The sequence below is a fragment of the Triturus cristatus genome, chromosome 7, assembly GCF_964204655.1.
Source record: "Triturus cristatus chromosome 7, aTriCri1.1, whole genome shotgun sequence".
NCBI classification, from domain to species: Eukaryota; Metazoa; Chordata; class Amphibia; order Caudata; family Salamandridae; genus Triturus; species Triturus cristatus.
In genome coordinates this window covers 1519278386-1519292473 of record NC_140590.1, presented here as the reverse complement: position 1 = coordinate 1519292473, position 14088 = coordinate 1519278386, and the positions used below count along the sequence as shown (strand labels likewise).

The window sequence follows — 14088 nt, the reverse complement described above, 5'->3', positions numbered from 1 at the left end:
TTCTTCAGAGGTGCAGAGTTGCGGTGTGTGCCTCGGGAGGGCGGGGAGGGGGATCTCGGAGAGGGCGCGGGAGGGGTCTGTTGCCTCCTTTGCTGTGGAAGGCTCACTGGGGGAAGGGGAGGGGTCAGGCCGTGTCGTATAGTGTGCAAGGGTGCCTTTTTTAGCGAGAGGAAGAGGGAGTCGAAGACCTCGAGGTTATTGCTCTTAGCCTGTATCAGGACAGTGCCATTCTCGTAAATGGTTATGGAGATATTACCGCTCAGGGTCTGGTGGTTCGGGAGAGAGGTCGTCAATTTGCAGCTATGGGATGTGATGGTAGTTTTGGAGATGAGGAGATGCGTGTTGAGGATGATGACCCAATTGTCAGGTCTTTCAGCTGAAGTCCATTTTTATCTGCCCTCTAGAGGAGCAGAGGTAAGTGTCTACGAATAGTGTTTCAGGGTGTTGTCTGATCAGTCTGATCAGTCTGTGTTTGAAGTGTCTATTCGCTTTATTAGAGAAGCTGGGGGGGGAGGTGTTTGCGAATGAGTTCGGTCCGTGGGGTATCAGGTAGTTAGGTGTACGAGGGGAGGCAGCCATTGGCGTGGCCGGTGGCCACCGATCTAGGTTGGGGAGGAGGCGAATTCCCTCCAGTGTGAGGTAGGGGAGAGTGCCATGCGGAGGAGAGAGTGCTGTCTATCAGGTTGGGTGGGTAGGGAAGTTTGAGGAGTAGCCTCTCGGGAGGAAGGGAGCTGTGGTGATGGGCGTGCGAAGAAGGGCTTCTCTAGGCCCGGGTTTTGTAGTTGGTGTTGGTCTGATATCTCAGTAGGGGACCTGAATCGTTAAAGGTATTCTCTACGGGGCAGGGACACCTGTGACTTGGTGTGGCGGTGGATCGTGGAATTAGGTCCCAGGAGGGTGATGTGTGGACAAGCGTCAGGGGGCTGCCTACACTACCCTGTGGGTCCAAGGCCGCATTGGAGTGGCATTGGGTCGGGTCTCTCTTGTGATCGGTCTTTATAAGGACCCTAGTAGACAATTATGGGCCAGGCACCTAGGGGCTGCCAACACTGACCTTTGAGTCCGTGTTGCAATGGTCTCTGAGGTTGTCAGGGGTCTTCTTCTGGCCTTATTGCTGGTCACTCTCTGTGTTGGTTCTGGCATTGGCGGCCATTACTGGGTCAGGTATCTGGAGCTCCTGGCGTGATGTGACCCAGGGCTCTGCTCCCGTCTCGGGACAGCCTAGTTTCCTTCAAGGGTCATAGATGACCCACTTCGCTTTGTAAAGGCGGATCCTTATAGCAGGCCAATTTCTGTCTCAATTTTGATAATGGAGGCCATAGTTTAGTCAGGCATCAGGGGCTCCTGGCTTGTTGATGTGTCCCGGTGCTCCGCTCCCGCCTCAGGATAGCCTGTGTATCAACGAGGGTCGCAGATGACCCGCTTTGTGGTTTTAAGGGACTCGAGGCAGTCTGGGGTCTTCTTATGGCCTTATAGCAGGCCACTTTCTGTCTCACTTTTGATAATAGCGACCATTGTTTAGTCAGGCATCGGGGGCTCCTGGCATGTTGTTGTGTCCCGGGCTCTGCTCCCGCCACCGGACAGCCTGTGAATTGTTATGGGTTGCAAATGACCCGTGTTGCAGTTTTAGGGGACTCGAGGCAGTCCGGGGTCTTCCTATGGCCTTATAGCAGGTCACTTTCTGTCTCGATTTTCTTAATGGCAGCCATTGGTAAGTCAGGCATCTGGGACTCCTGCCGTGTTGGGACGCGGAGCTCCTTTCCCGTCTTGGGACTTCCTGGTCTCCCTCGAGGGTCGCAAATGACCTATTTCAACTCGACCGGGAGGATCCAGGTTTCCAGGTTCTTTCCCCGGTCCTATTGAAGGCTGGACCCATTGACGACTCCATTACTGGCGGCCATTTCCCAGTCAGGCGTCGTCGTTGAGGTAGTGCAAGTCAGAGCCTCGACTGTGTAATCCGTGAGTCTCGTCGTTTCTGAATTGCCGCACCTCTCCTGTCCGGAGCGGAGGTCTCCCTTGGTCGCCTCGTTGGCGGTGGAGCTCCGAGGACCTCTAGGTTTAGCCTCATCGGGGTGCACTGACCACATTGCAGCCAGGGTCCCTCTCGCCGCTTGATCCGCGTCATGGATCCGCGTTTCTTCTTACGAGGACAGTCCGGTGAGTAAATCTGTTGTACCACTCCTCAGGGTGGGCTGGAGGGGGTAGATGTGGTCGGGATTTACACTTTAGTGACCCCGGACCAGGAGCTCAGCCCGGCAGCCCCTTCCCTGCGGCCATCTTGAGTATCAGGTATTTGTCTAGGGTAATTCCCAAAGATCTTGCAGAGTCTATAATGTGAGAAGAGCAGTTGAGAGCCACTAAATGCTTCATCCGTGGGTCGATCTTGAGATTGTGGTTAGGCAGGGAAATTAGGAGGAATTCAGTTTTGGCAGCATTGAGCTTGAGATGGTTACAAGTAAGCCAATTCTGGGTATTTTGTGGAATAGTTTTGAGTGTCGTGATGTCTTCTGTGGGGTAGATTTTCAGATACAATTGGGTGTCCTCTGCATACATGTGATAATGAATCTGAGAGAGTGCCAATGAATCTGCTGGAGGTTCTATGAATAAGTTGAAGAGAGCAGGAGAAAGAGTAGATCCCTGTGGTGCCCCAAGGGTGGCCGCAGTGGGCTTGGACAAGGATTGATTTACCTTCACTCTTTGGGTTCTGTTTTGGAGGAATGAGGTAAACCAGTGTATTCTTTACGTTCATATCTTTATCAACATTCTAAACTAAAAGAAATGTCATCTTCACATGTACATAAAAGCCTCCCAAAAATTGTCATGAGAATTATAGGGATGTACGAGAGGCAGCTTCTCTGGATATGTTAAGCCACACAATCTGCTGAGTAGTCTCCTCAGTCATGTCAACAGAGATGTTTCCTGTGTGGAACCTTTCAGTGACAGGGGGAGGAAAAAAGGCTACGAAGGTAGTAGGCATGGGGGGAGGTTGGATGGATAAATAGAATCATTGAAAGAAAGGAAACAGGCATATCATAGGTTGACCTTTCAATGACTGCCATAAATATCTACAATCGAAGTACTGCCATGTACAACAAATGGAAGACTGCAAGGCAACAAGCTAAGTAGGCTGACACTTTGATGGGCATGATGAAGTATCACAGGTGTAGGGTGGTAGTGCAGGGCTCGATCTGAAATCAAAAGGAAATAAGGTGGTATTCATTGCTATAGTTCCTTCCCTAAATCGATGAGTATAAATTGATTTTGCCCACATTGCAACCGTAAGAAAAGGGACTGGATCCAACAAAGGAAACAAGATACATTGTGCTATTGGAACGATGATGGGTTTTCCAAGAATGGCAACTAAGGAAAAAGAGAAAGCATTAGTAGAGGAGAGCCATACTTGTTTACAACGATCACAAAAGGGGTTAGCAGGCCAAGAAGGTTCCATGGCAAATGGAGCATGGTGAAAGGAGGCGGTTTAGATTTTGGCAGGTTGGGTAACAATGAAAAATATTGTTGCAAGGAGAGGAGAATGCACTGAACTTGGGGTCCAAGTATAAGGAACAGGCAATGTCCTCAGCCTGGTCCAGGTGAATATGAGAGCAAGTGAATGACCAATAGATTCACAAGCAAGTGGGTATGAAAGGTGGTAGAGGAATTTTATCAGCTGCCAGCGGGTGAGCAGAAGCAGGCATGGTGGAGGAATGTCAGACAGGGATCAAAGTATATGTTGCAAGGGTATAAATACTTGAGGTACTGGGAGGCACAGAGTATTATTACTGACTCACAAAGTACAACTGTCTTTTCTCAGATGGAAAGGGGAAAGGAAGAAGCCAGGAACATTTCAGCTATTTTATTTGTGTGCTTCTGTTCATTTCTTTTGGAAGAGAGCCAGGGAGTGGAAAGGTGGTGCTGAGCAAAAACGCACAATGTTCCTTCTTGTATTTCTCCTAATTGTACACTCTGACATCGTCAATAACCATGCCCTCTCCACCACACCATCTTCTTAGGTGAATACACCACATTGATTGTTGGTAATTTCAGTCTCACTAAAATAGGCGTAATTTTGTGGCTCCTCCGTCCACAGCAAGTGCAGGGAGGATGAGACTCATGTTCACAAAGGTCAGTCAGGTAATCCTGTTTATAACCGGCCCAGTGAAAACCCGAGGCTCGAAATTAGGATTTGGGGCTCTGTATACATGTATGTGATGGTGGTACTTATATAGCACAGACCTAGATGGGGAGAAGTGGTGTGCAGAGCACTAGGAGAGAGCCCGGGCCTCGCTGATTTGAAAATTCTGGACTGATCACAAGAATCACCAAATGCCATTTCCACAAGGAGGCCATAGATGTTGTCTTTCCAAAGTGCAAGGGTTACTGGAAGGAATATCATTCACGCTTTGACCCCTCCCTCCCCCACAATAATATGAGGGTTTTTAAATCTTGTGCCACCCTTTGCCCAACCTCTGTTCAAGGTTCTCGCAGAGCACTGAATTTAAACTAAAGAAAGGTAAACATGGGACTTAGAGCTCAACATACATCTTGTTCTTACTTCTGCCTCCACGACCCATGAGACCTGGGGTAGCAAGGGCAATCTCTGGATATAAAAAGGTGAGCTAGGGCTAGCAATTTCTACCCCTGGCTACACGGAATTGAAGTTCATGATAGACGCACTTACTGTCAAAAAATCTTTGCGATGTAAACGGAAAGATGATGCCATGTCAATAACAAACCGCACTATTCTGCACTTTTATTTCTTTCAGAACACCAAGAGGCTCCATAGGGTTGGACCCCAAAAGGGCAGACTCAGCCTTTCCTCCTTGAAAGGACGATGAAATCATTACAGTTAGGTTGGATGTTGACCTTTGGGTAAGAATAGCTTTTACGTCTGTACCAAGAGATAATTCATTATTAAGGCTGTCTCATATAAACAGTGAAAATGATAATTGGTGTAAGGGATTTGTGACACCATGGATGAGGCTTTGTCTTATCACTTTGAATTAAAAAAACACACTTTAAACAAAAATATTACTTTTTTAAAACTCTATAGAGACTGACACAGCCGTGAAAAGGGGAAATTGAAGGAAAATTGAAAACAGGATTTGTTTTCTTCCGTTTCAACAAGAGTCTTAAACGTTCACTGGATTAAGGTTACCGCAGAGCTGATTCTCTGCATGGATTTGGGGCCATGTTGCTTTTAGAAAATGCAATTCGCTTGTGAAGTTGAGCCATTCTGACAAGTCTGTTGGTCTGTGACCTTGTGCCGTGAACTGTACGTCTTTGCCATTCACTAAAGCTTGTTTTTTTCTATTTTGATAGGACTCCCGTTGTTCTTTGCTACAAACCTGCTTGAGCTCTAGTGAATATCCTACTCCAGTGCTTAACTTGTAAAACAAGCATTGACATAGCCAATAGGCCTCGCTTTTGGGACCTTATAAGTGTTTTTAAGCTACCAAGGGGTAGGGAATGTGTTTCTATCTGTATTGATCCATATTTATTTTTTGCTAATTTTCTCTGTATTTATTCATATTTGTTTTGGGTTTTGTGAAAAAATGGAGCTGACACTAGTATCTAACTAATAAATGTTCACTCATGCTTAAATGCCTGAGAGATTTCAATAATCTGAAAACCCAGAGACGATAAATCAATGCACTTATGTGAAAACATATGCATATCATTATCAACCTTGTGCAGATCTACTGCTGTTTAAGCACCTTTACTACCATTCCTTTATGTTTTTTAACACCCTTGCCGGTCCATCTGCACAGCTACACGCTTGGCAGCCATGACTGGCAGCATATAGAATCACTCAAAAAACAACCCAATTTCCTTTTTTATCCACATTTACAAATAAACACAGACAGGAAAATAAGTGGGGTTCTGTCTGTATTTATTTGTAAAAATAAATAAAAATGGAAAACAGGGAGCATTAACTATAATAATAATTACTTAATTTTGTCGCAAGCCATAAAAGGTTAACAGGTTAAAGCAGACATTTGCACAATAAAATGGTTAACTTGTATAAAATCATCGTTAATAACATCAATACACAATCTATAATCAATTTAGTCACACAATGCATATTATTGAAAACAGAGTACAGTACACAGATAGGTAAGCATTGGACAAAGTTTACGACCACATTCGGAGCATTGGGGATAACGGGCTCGCACCCATGTCTTTGCCTCAGAGAGGGGCAGTAATCATAAGTTAAATTCACATTAAACTTCTTATATCCTAAAGCCACCCAGGGTTAAGTTGGAGTCTCAGCTTGGCTAATTGAAAGATCATTTACAGTTAATGCTTTAGTACTCATTTTCCAAGCCTACTGTAAGAAGCGAGAAACAGCAAACACAATCCGCTCCCTAGTGTCCCTTTTGAAAATTCTTAAGGTCTCCCACTAATGACCCACACCATTCAGCCTGGATGCAGCAATAATCCAAATCTTATGTGGTAATATGGAACTAGGGATAAAAAAATAAAATGTTAATCCGTTTCGTTAAGCTGTGGGCAATGAGGGAACATTGGTAGGGGAACAGCCTTTTTTATCCCACGTAGATGTAAATGACCTTAACGGAAGAGTACCAAATCTGGATTGAATGAATAGACATTTCTTTTGTAGCGGAACAATCCTGTCATGTATGATTCGAACTCTGGAAGGCATTTTTGGATCAGAAATTGGTTCGTTAAAGTACCTGCTGTCTGGTCTCTCCAAACCTGTTCCATGGTCCTTTCCCAGTGTACTCTTTTCAATTTATCTATATCCCCTTTAACTATCTTTACTGGGGAGTTCCATAGGGCACTCATTTTGACCCCTTCAAACAGTCATTGCATTTTTAAACCAGGGGATACTAACTTGTTTATCGCAGGAAATTAGCTCTTTTAAGGAGTTCCCATCAGTGGTCAACTCAGGAGTCGACCACAACCGCATCCAGTACAATAATGGTCTTAAAGCAACTATCGAGTGGATGCTATTTAAGGCTAAATTAAATCTCCAAGGCATAAGGGGGTTACTCGTGGGTAAACTAAGTAAAGTCCTGATGAATTTATTTTCTATGTGTATTAAAGTAGTTGTCCCAGCATAGCCCCATAACTGCGCCCCGTAAGTGGTTGCTGACACTGCTGTGGCTCTGTATACACCAAGTACAGGAGCCACCGAGCCACCTAAAGCAGTCTTGTGTTTTTTCCCTATAGCCAAGGCTCGGCTGGAGTACATTTTTACTCTTTCCAAGTTGAGACCCCCATGACAAATTGTCTTCCAATCTTGCCGCTAGGTAATCAAAACTCTTAACCCCTTTTATTGGGGCTCCCTCAAAAGTCACTAATTAAAGATATCAATGCACTGGTATTATCTAATGCACTAAAGTACAACACAAGCCTTCAAGAAATAACGCCTTTTTAATTTGAGAGAGACTTTATCATACTTTCATTCGACGTTTGTTGTACCATATACATACCCAATCTTTTCATAGCTCGGCTTGTAGACTCCTGTCTCGATACGCCCTATGAATTTTCGGGCTTGACTGTCTCTGAGAGGGATAGATAAAATGACTTAACTGACAACTCCAACATTCACACGTGTGTGTGTGACAGCAATTAGAGAATTTCAAGATAAGATGAGCAAGCAGAAGTAGCAAAGAAAAACAGCAGCGTCTGAGGCAGGTGAACTATAAACAACAGGGAATTGTAGGTGAGAACCTGTGGCGTGCACTGAGGCACGCACTATCGATGGAAACAGAAGACGGACTAGGGCCACAGCAACAGTGCAAGTGCAATAAGGCAATTTGCTACAATTCTGTATGCAGAATTTCACGACTGATCTATGTAATAGGATCCATTTATTTTTATGTTTTGTATTTAGCGCAGACATTAAACATGTGCATTTGGATGTGGAAGCAAAGAACATATAACTCCCTCATATTCTCCACAGCTCAATTAAGTTAGTTTACCAAGGTATGTGTTTGGGGCATAATCTCATACCACTCTCCTAGCGCCAAGAAACCACACAATGAATGACTGGGTGTTGCACGGACGGCATAGCATAGAAAGCAATATGGCTAACTGTGACCTTGAAAAAAAATAAGTAATTGCCACCCTCACAACCACACTTAAAAAACAGAAAGGGCCAAATTATGAGTCTGGCGGTCCGAGGACTGCCAGAACCGTGCTGGCGCGGTGGTGGCAGTCCAGCCACCGCCGCGCAGACGGTCCGTCCACCCCATTATCACTTGGGCAGTTGGACTGACCTGGGACAGCCGCCTCTGCCAGGGAACTTCGGTTCCCTGGCGGTGGCGTGGCAGTTGGAGGCCGCAATATGCTTGGCGGGACCGCTGTGGTCCTGCCAAGTATGTTACGAGTTTGCTCTCCTGGTGGAGTGGAAACAAAGGGGGCACTCCAGGACCCTCTTGTCCCTCTGTGCCCAGTGTATGCATACAGGGGCCACAACATGTGCCCTCCTGTGTGCATCCACACCAGTTCCTGTACAGTTTGGTTGTTACAGTCTATTCCATGAAGGAACCTTGTGAGGCGTTCCCATTACGGTGCCTTTTTTAAAAGCACCACCACCTTTGAAAGGACATAGCAGGGGGAACCGACATGCTGCCCACCCGCCAGACTACATAAAACTTGTAATCTTGTGGGCTGGCGACAGCGACTCTTGGCGGTGCAGGGGCATGGCGGTGGAGGTCACTGCCAAAAGTCATAATCAGGCCCAATCATGCCCTGCCTAGGTGAGACCTAAAAATAAGTGCCAGGGCTCTCAGCAGGAGGCCATTGCAGCTTGCACCACACATTGATCCTTCCGTGTTGCCAATGATAGTAACAACATAACTACTAACCATTCCACTCCTACAAGCGTGACAATTCAGAATATTTCAGGCCTCCAAATCTATAAGAATGGGTTGGGCAGCAGGTAATAGTAATTTTTAATGTATATTGAGTTGTAATAGTGTTGTAATTGCATTTATATAGTGCTTACTACCCCAGACGAGGCGTCAAAGCAATTTTTCGGCGAGTAGCACGCTACTCCGGAACCCATAAAGGATTAGTGGTGAATTAGTATAGTGAAAATATGAAAGTAATTTGAGTCATGGATATACGAGTCCGTTATTTGGATTGGGAAGGATAGTGGAGGGATATAAGAGGGAAAAAGGTTTGCATTTATATAGCGCTTGCTACTCCTGATGAGGGGGTTGAAGTATTTTTTTCGGCGAGTAGCCCGCAACTCTGGAACCCATACAGTGTTAGCTGTGAATTAGTATAGTAAAATATGATAGTGATTTGAGTGGTGGATATGTTAGTCAGTTGCTTGGATTGAGAAGGATAGTGAAGGGTAGAAGAGGTAAAAAGGTTTGCATTTATAAAGCGCTTGCTACCCCTGATGAGGTGTTGAAGTGCTTTTTTGGCGAGTAGCACCCGACTCTGGAACCCATAAAGGATTAGTGGTGAATTGGTATAGCGAAATATGAAATTAATTTGAGTGGTAGAGGACATGTTAGTTTTTTATGTGGATTGAAATGGATAGTGGAGGGATAGAAGGGAAGGATTTATATATTTTTTTGTTTTGGCGCTCATAGCAGTAGGAACAGGCTTGGGATGGGTAAAAGGGAGGTGGAGGGGAGGAGTCAGAGGGACGCTTTAAAAAAGGGTTGTTTTGAGTGATCGGGATAGCAAAAAGAGGTATGAGATGATGCAAGGAGGGGTCGAGTAGGGAAGACTCTTGCAAGGGTTATTTTTGGGGATCATAGAAGTGGTATGGGGTTTGGGATGAATGAGAGTGGAGGCAATGGATATATTAATAGAGGTATAGGGTGAGAAATAGGCTAGTGCATTGGAAAGAGTAGTAGAAAGAGGTTTGAGAGGAGTCAGAGTTGAGCTACAGGATATATTGAAAGCAGTATAGGTTGCAAAAAATGGTAGGGTATTGGATATGCTGAATTAGAATAAAAGTAATAAATAAGTGAAAGTAATAAATATGTAGAATCAAAAGTAATAAATATATAGACCCATAAGTATTTGGAAGGTACATAAATGCATAAAGGAATGTAGTATATGTAGGTTAAAGATACATTTAATAAACTCTGGCTTTCAGGTGTTGTTGTACTTTAAAGTAGTTTTATTTATGTATATATATATTTTTATTTAGATCAATAGTGAAGCAATTGTGGATAAATAGTTATGATAAAAATATTTACTGATTTATGCACTCACTTATATACATGTTAAGAACATCGAATAATGCAACTATCAGTAGTATATACATTTGTTAGGCAGGACTAATGAATATCTATATATGATATATATATATTTTTAAACATAAGTATTCTACACATTTATACAAAGCAATACACATATATAGGTAAATATCTATAGTACAACTAAATGCTTATATACAGAGAGATTTGCTGTATATGTCTATCTGTTTGCGTATGGTGATTATGAGGGGAAGAGCCAATTCTTGAGTAGTTTTCTGAAGATAAGGTGGTTATCCGTGGATCTTATGTTGGGGGTAGAGAGTTTCATAGTTTGGCTTCTTGAACAGAGAATGATGTGCCACCCATTGTTTTTTTCTTGTAGTTTGGTTTTTATTGGTATTTTGAGGCGAGGTGCCACTCTAGAGTGGAGGTTCCTTTGTTGAATGTTTTTGGTAATTTTATTCCTGATGAAGAGCGGTCCCTTTCCATGTATCGCTTTGTGGGTAATACAAAGCAGCTTGAATGTGGATCTTCTGGCAACTGGTAACCAATGCAGGGATTTCAAGGCAGGGTAGATGTGGTCTCACGGTTTCATATGTAGGAGTACTCTAGTAGCCGAGTTCTGAATCTGTTGTAGTCTTTTCATGGTCGTTAAAGGTGATCTATGGTAGAGGCTATTGACGTAATCGAGTTTGGACAAAACAAAAAATCATTGGTTTGTCAAATTGACAAACAAATGCTTTTTTTTTGTAAAAGTGCCTCATGCCGTGGTTTTAATAGCGGGCGTGCACCTTTCTTTAGACGCGGCTCATATAAAGAAAGGGACGTGGCCGACATTAAAGTAAAAGCGCCGTATGAGGCGTTTTCACAAAATAATATTTGCAATACAATAGGTCTCAAATTTGCGAGAGTTTAAACTATTGTCATTTATAATGCCAATAGCTCAACTCTCGTAAATGCGAGACCTATTTCATTGCAAAGAAGAGGCCACAATTGTCCTGGGCTACTTTGAAAGTGAAAGTGTGCATGGTGTGCTGATTGTTGCAGGAGAGCACATCTTGCCTACAGTACTAGAAACTCATTAAAGAAAATAGTGCATATAGACTAAGATAAATATACTGTGTAACAACAGAAGTAAAAGGGCCAGTCCTCACAGGAGGTTACAAATGAAGACAAGGCGGTACTAAGGAGCGACTAACAAGCCTATTAATGAATCAGAAGCCAGAATTTATGAAGGACAATGACACAAGCCAATGAAAAATATGGGTGGAGAATAGGTGGGGCTTCAAATCCATACTGCAATACAGCATGCCTCGTAGAGCAGTGTATGGGCTGCCCTGGCTCGACCTAAAAAACGTTATGACGTGGCCAGTGGTGGAAGTGAAATTACAATTTTTTAACGGTTCCATTGCCGTTCCGTCACACTTTCCCATTGTCCTTGTTGCCCATTGCTGTCCCTGAGGCCCACTCCCACCTCCCAGAACAATAAAAAACCATAACAAAAAAAGTGCTATGATACGCTTTCTTCCAAAATTAACTTTTATGATGATGAGAGATTTATAAAGCGTGACTAACACCCTGGGGTGTCTAGGCACTACCTGCAATGCATTCAGTACAGAGTGGGTAAGCAGATTAAACAGAGAACAGCCAGGTTTTTGAGACCTTTCCTGAATTTGAAGAGACTATTTTCTTTTTTCAGTGTGATGGGCAAGGAATTCCACAGGCTTGCCATTGTGGCTGTAAAGCTCTTGCCATCCCATCTTACCTTACTGATTCTGGGTACAGTTAGGTTTCTCAATGAGGCCGATCTAAAGGCTGTGGTCGGTGAGTAGGGTTTAAGAAGTTTCATCTATTGAGATGGCCCCATGTTATTAAGGCATTTAAAAGCAATACATAGAGATTTGAATTGTATCTTCTTAGACACGGAAGCCAGTGGAGCCCAGTCAGAGCTGGGGAAACTGAGACGAACTTGGGGATGCCCAATAGTAATCTATCCACTGCATTCTGGGCCATTTGAAGTTTGTTAATGCTACGGTATGGAGTACTGGAGAGGAGGGCATTACAATAATCAAGTCTTGATGAAATCAATACTGAAACCACCGTCTTCCTTAAGTCCATCTGTATTACCGGTGGGACTTTTCTCAAAATCTTCAGAGTGAAGAAGCATGCCGAGGTGGTGGCATTGATTTGATTCTCAAAGGTAAGCTTTGTGTCAAAAAGGACGCCAAGATTCTTGGCTTTAAGTATCGGCTTGGGCTGCAGACCCAATTGGTCAGGCCACCAGCTGTTGGTCCAAAAGAAAGGATTATTCCCAAACAACAAGACATCGGTCTTGGATGAGTTCAATTTCAGACAGTTGTCTGACATCCACCTAGCAAAATGGCACATACAGTCCCTGAACCTAGTGGCTGTCTGGCTAGCCGAGCTGCTCACCGAGACGATGATCTGTGTCTCATCCTCATATGACGCAAGGGTGAATCCAAAGCTTCTCACTAGACTAGCCAGCGGGGTGACGTAAAGATTAAAAATTGGTGGGCTAAGGGAGGAGCCCTGGGAAACCCCACATGGCAGTGCAAAGGGAGGTGATACCGTGTTTCCCAACGCCACCTCCTGGGACCGTTCAGACAGAAAGGAGCTTAGCAGGGACAACGCCTTGCCCGTGATCCCAATGGTACGCAGCCGGTCCTGCAGCAGTCCGTGATTGACAGTATCAAAGGCTGCTGACAGGTCCAGTAGGATCAGCGCTGCATTCCCCCCTGTGCCCAAGATCAGTCTGAGCTACTCTGTTGCTGTAATGAGAGCTAGCTCAGTACTGTGCTGGGCACAAAAGCCAAATTGAGAGGGATCTAGTATGTCATTGTCCTTGATGAAGGCTGAGAGTTCGATATTTACTGCCTTTTCTATGACTTTACCGGGGAATGGAAGTCTAGAGATTGGTCTGTAATTGAGTGGCTCCTTGACATCCAAATTGTTTTTGTTTAACAGCGGAAGTATGGAAGCCTTCTTCCAATCCGTTGGAAAGTGCATTAAGTTGAAATTCTCAGTTAGAGGAATGGCTATAGTTTCTGGTGAGATATGCAAGATTTTGGGGGGACAGGGGTCTAATAGTGAGCCGGATTTGGTAGAGGCAATAAGTCAGGTGGTTTGTTCAATTTTCAGTGTATAAAAATAGGACAAGGTGGGGGTGTCTGAATCGTGGGCACCTTGTAGATTAACAGGTACAGCTGATTGTGTTTTGTCAGCTACACTCAGCAGTTGGCCCAGACCTTTGTCCTGCTGCACAAATAGGTCGAAAACCGATTTGACCTTTTGTTGAAAGCATGCTGCACAGCCATGCTGCTGTACAACATGGCCAAAAGACATTGGCAAAGTCAATAGATTTCGCAGATGCACAATATGTTGGTGTTGCCAATGCTTGTTTAATGTAATTTAAAGTATTAAACACGCAAGTGTTATGCCACCACAAAATTATCCAAACAGTGACACCACGTGGTGGACTGTCATAAGTGCCGGTGTTATGCATTAAGTGCAGATGCAGAGCACCGGTGTTCACGAACTGAAATTAAGCACTGCCAGAGTCACACTGAAAGGAGAAGAAATAATAGTGCGTCAAGCAGAGTTTGTGCAGGATACTGCAGTATGGTGCTGGATGCATAAGAATACTATCCCAACTACTAAAGTTAATGCTGATCAAGAGAGATGGTCAGAGTCACAGCCCTGCTGAAATGGAGACGTGGGTCCCGTGCTCTCCATGCCACTGGAGTCAAGTTATCCTGGCTGATGAGCGGTGAAACCCCGAAACCGGTCCTAGGATGCTTGTTTCCAGTCCAGGTAGAACCTGGCCTGGCAGTTCGGGCTCGACTGTTCCCATTGGGCACAGGGTTAAGACTGATTT

The 14088-nt window shown here is 44.3% G+C and overlaps 1 long non-coding RNA gene across 4 annotated transcripts in view; it reads right to left on the bottom strand.

The window, feature by feature from the left end:
• Positions 1-14088, bottom strand: part of LOC146812281 (uncharacterized) — a 272606-nt gene that overhangs the window by 15626 nt on the left and 242892 nt on the right. For all 4 annotated transcript variants that reach the window (XR_014965899.1, XR_014965898.1, XR_014965897.1 and 1 more), the window contains one exon: positions 7458-7529. This is a non-coding gene — a long non-coding RNA (uncharacterized LOC146812281). The remainder of the gene's footprint in view (positions 1-7457; positions 7530-14088) is intronic.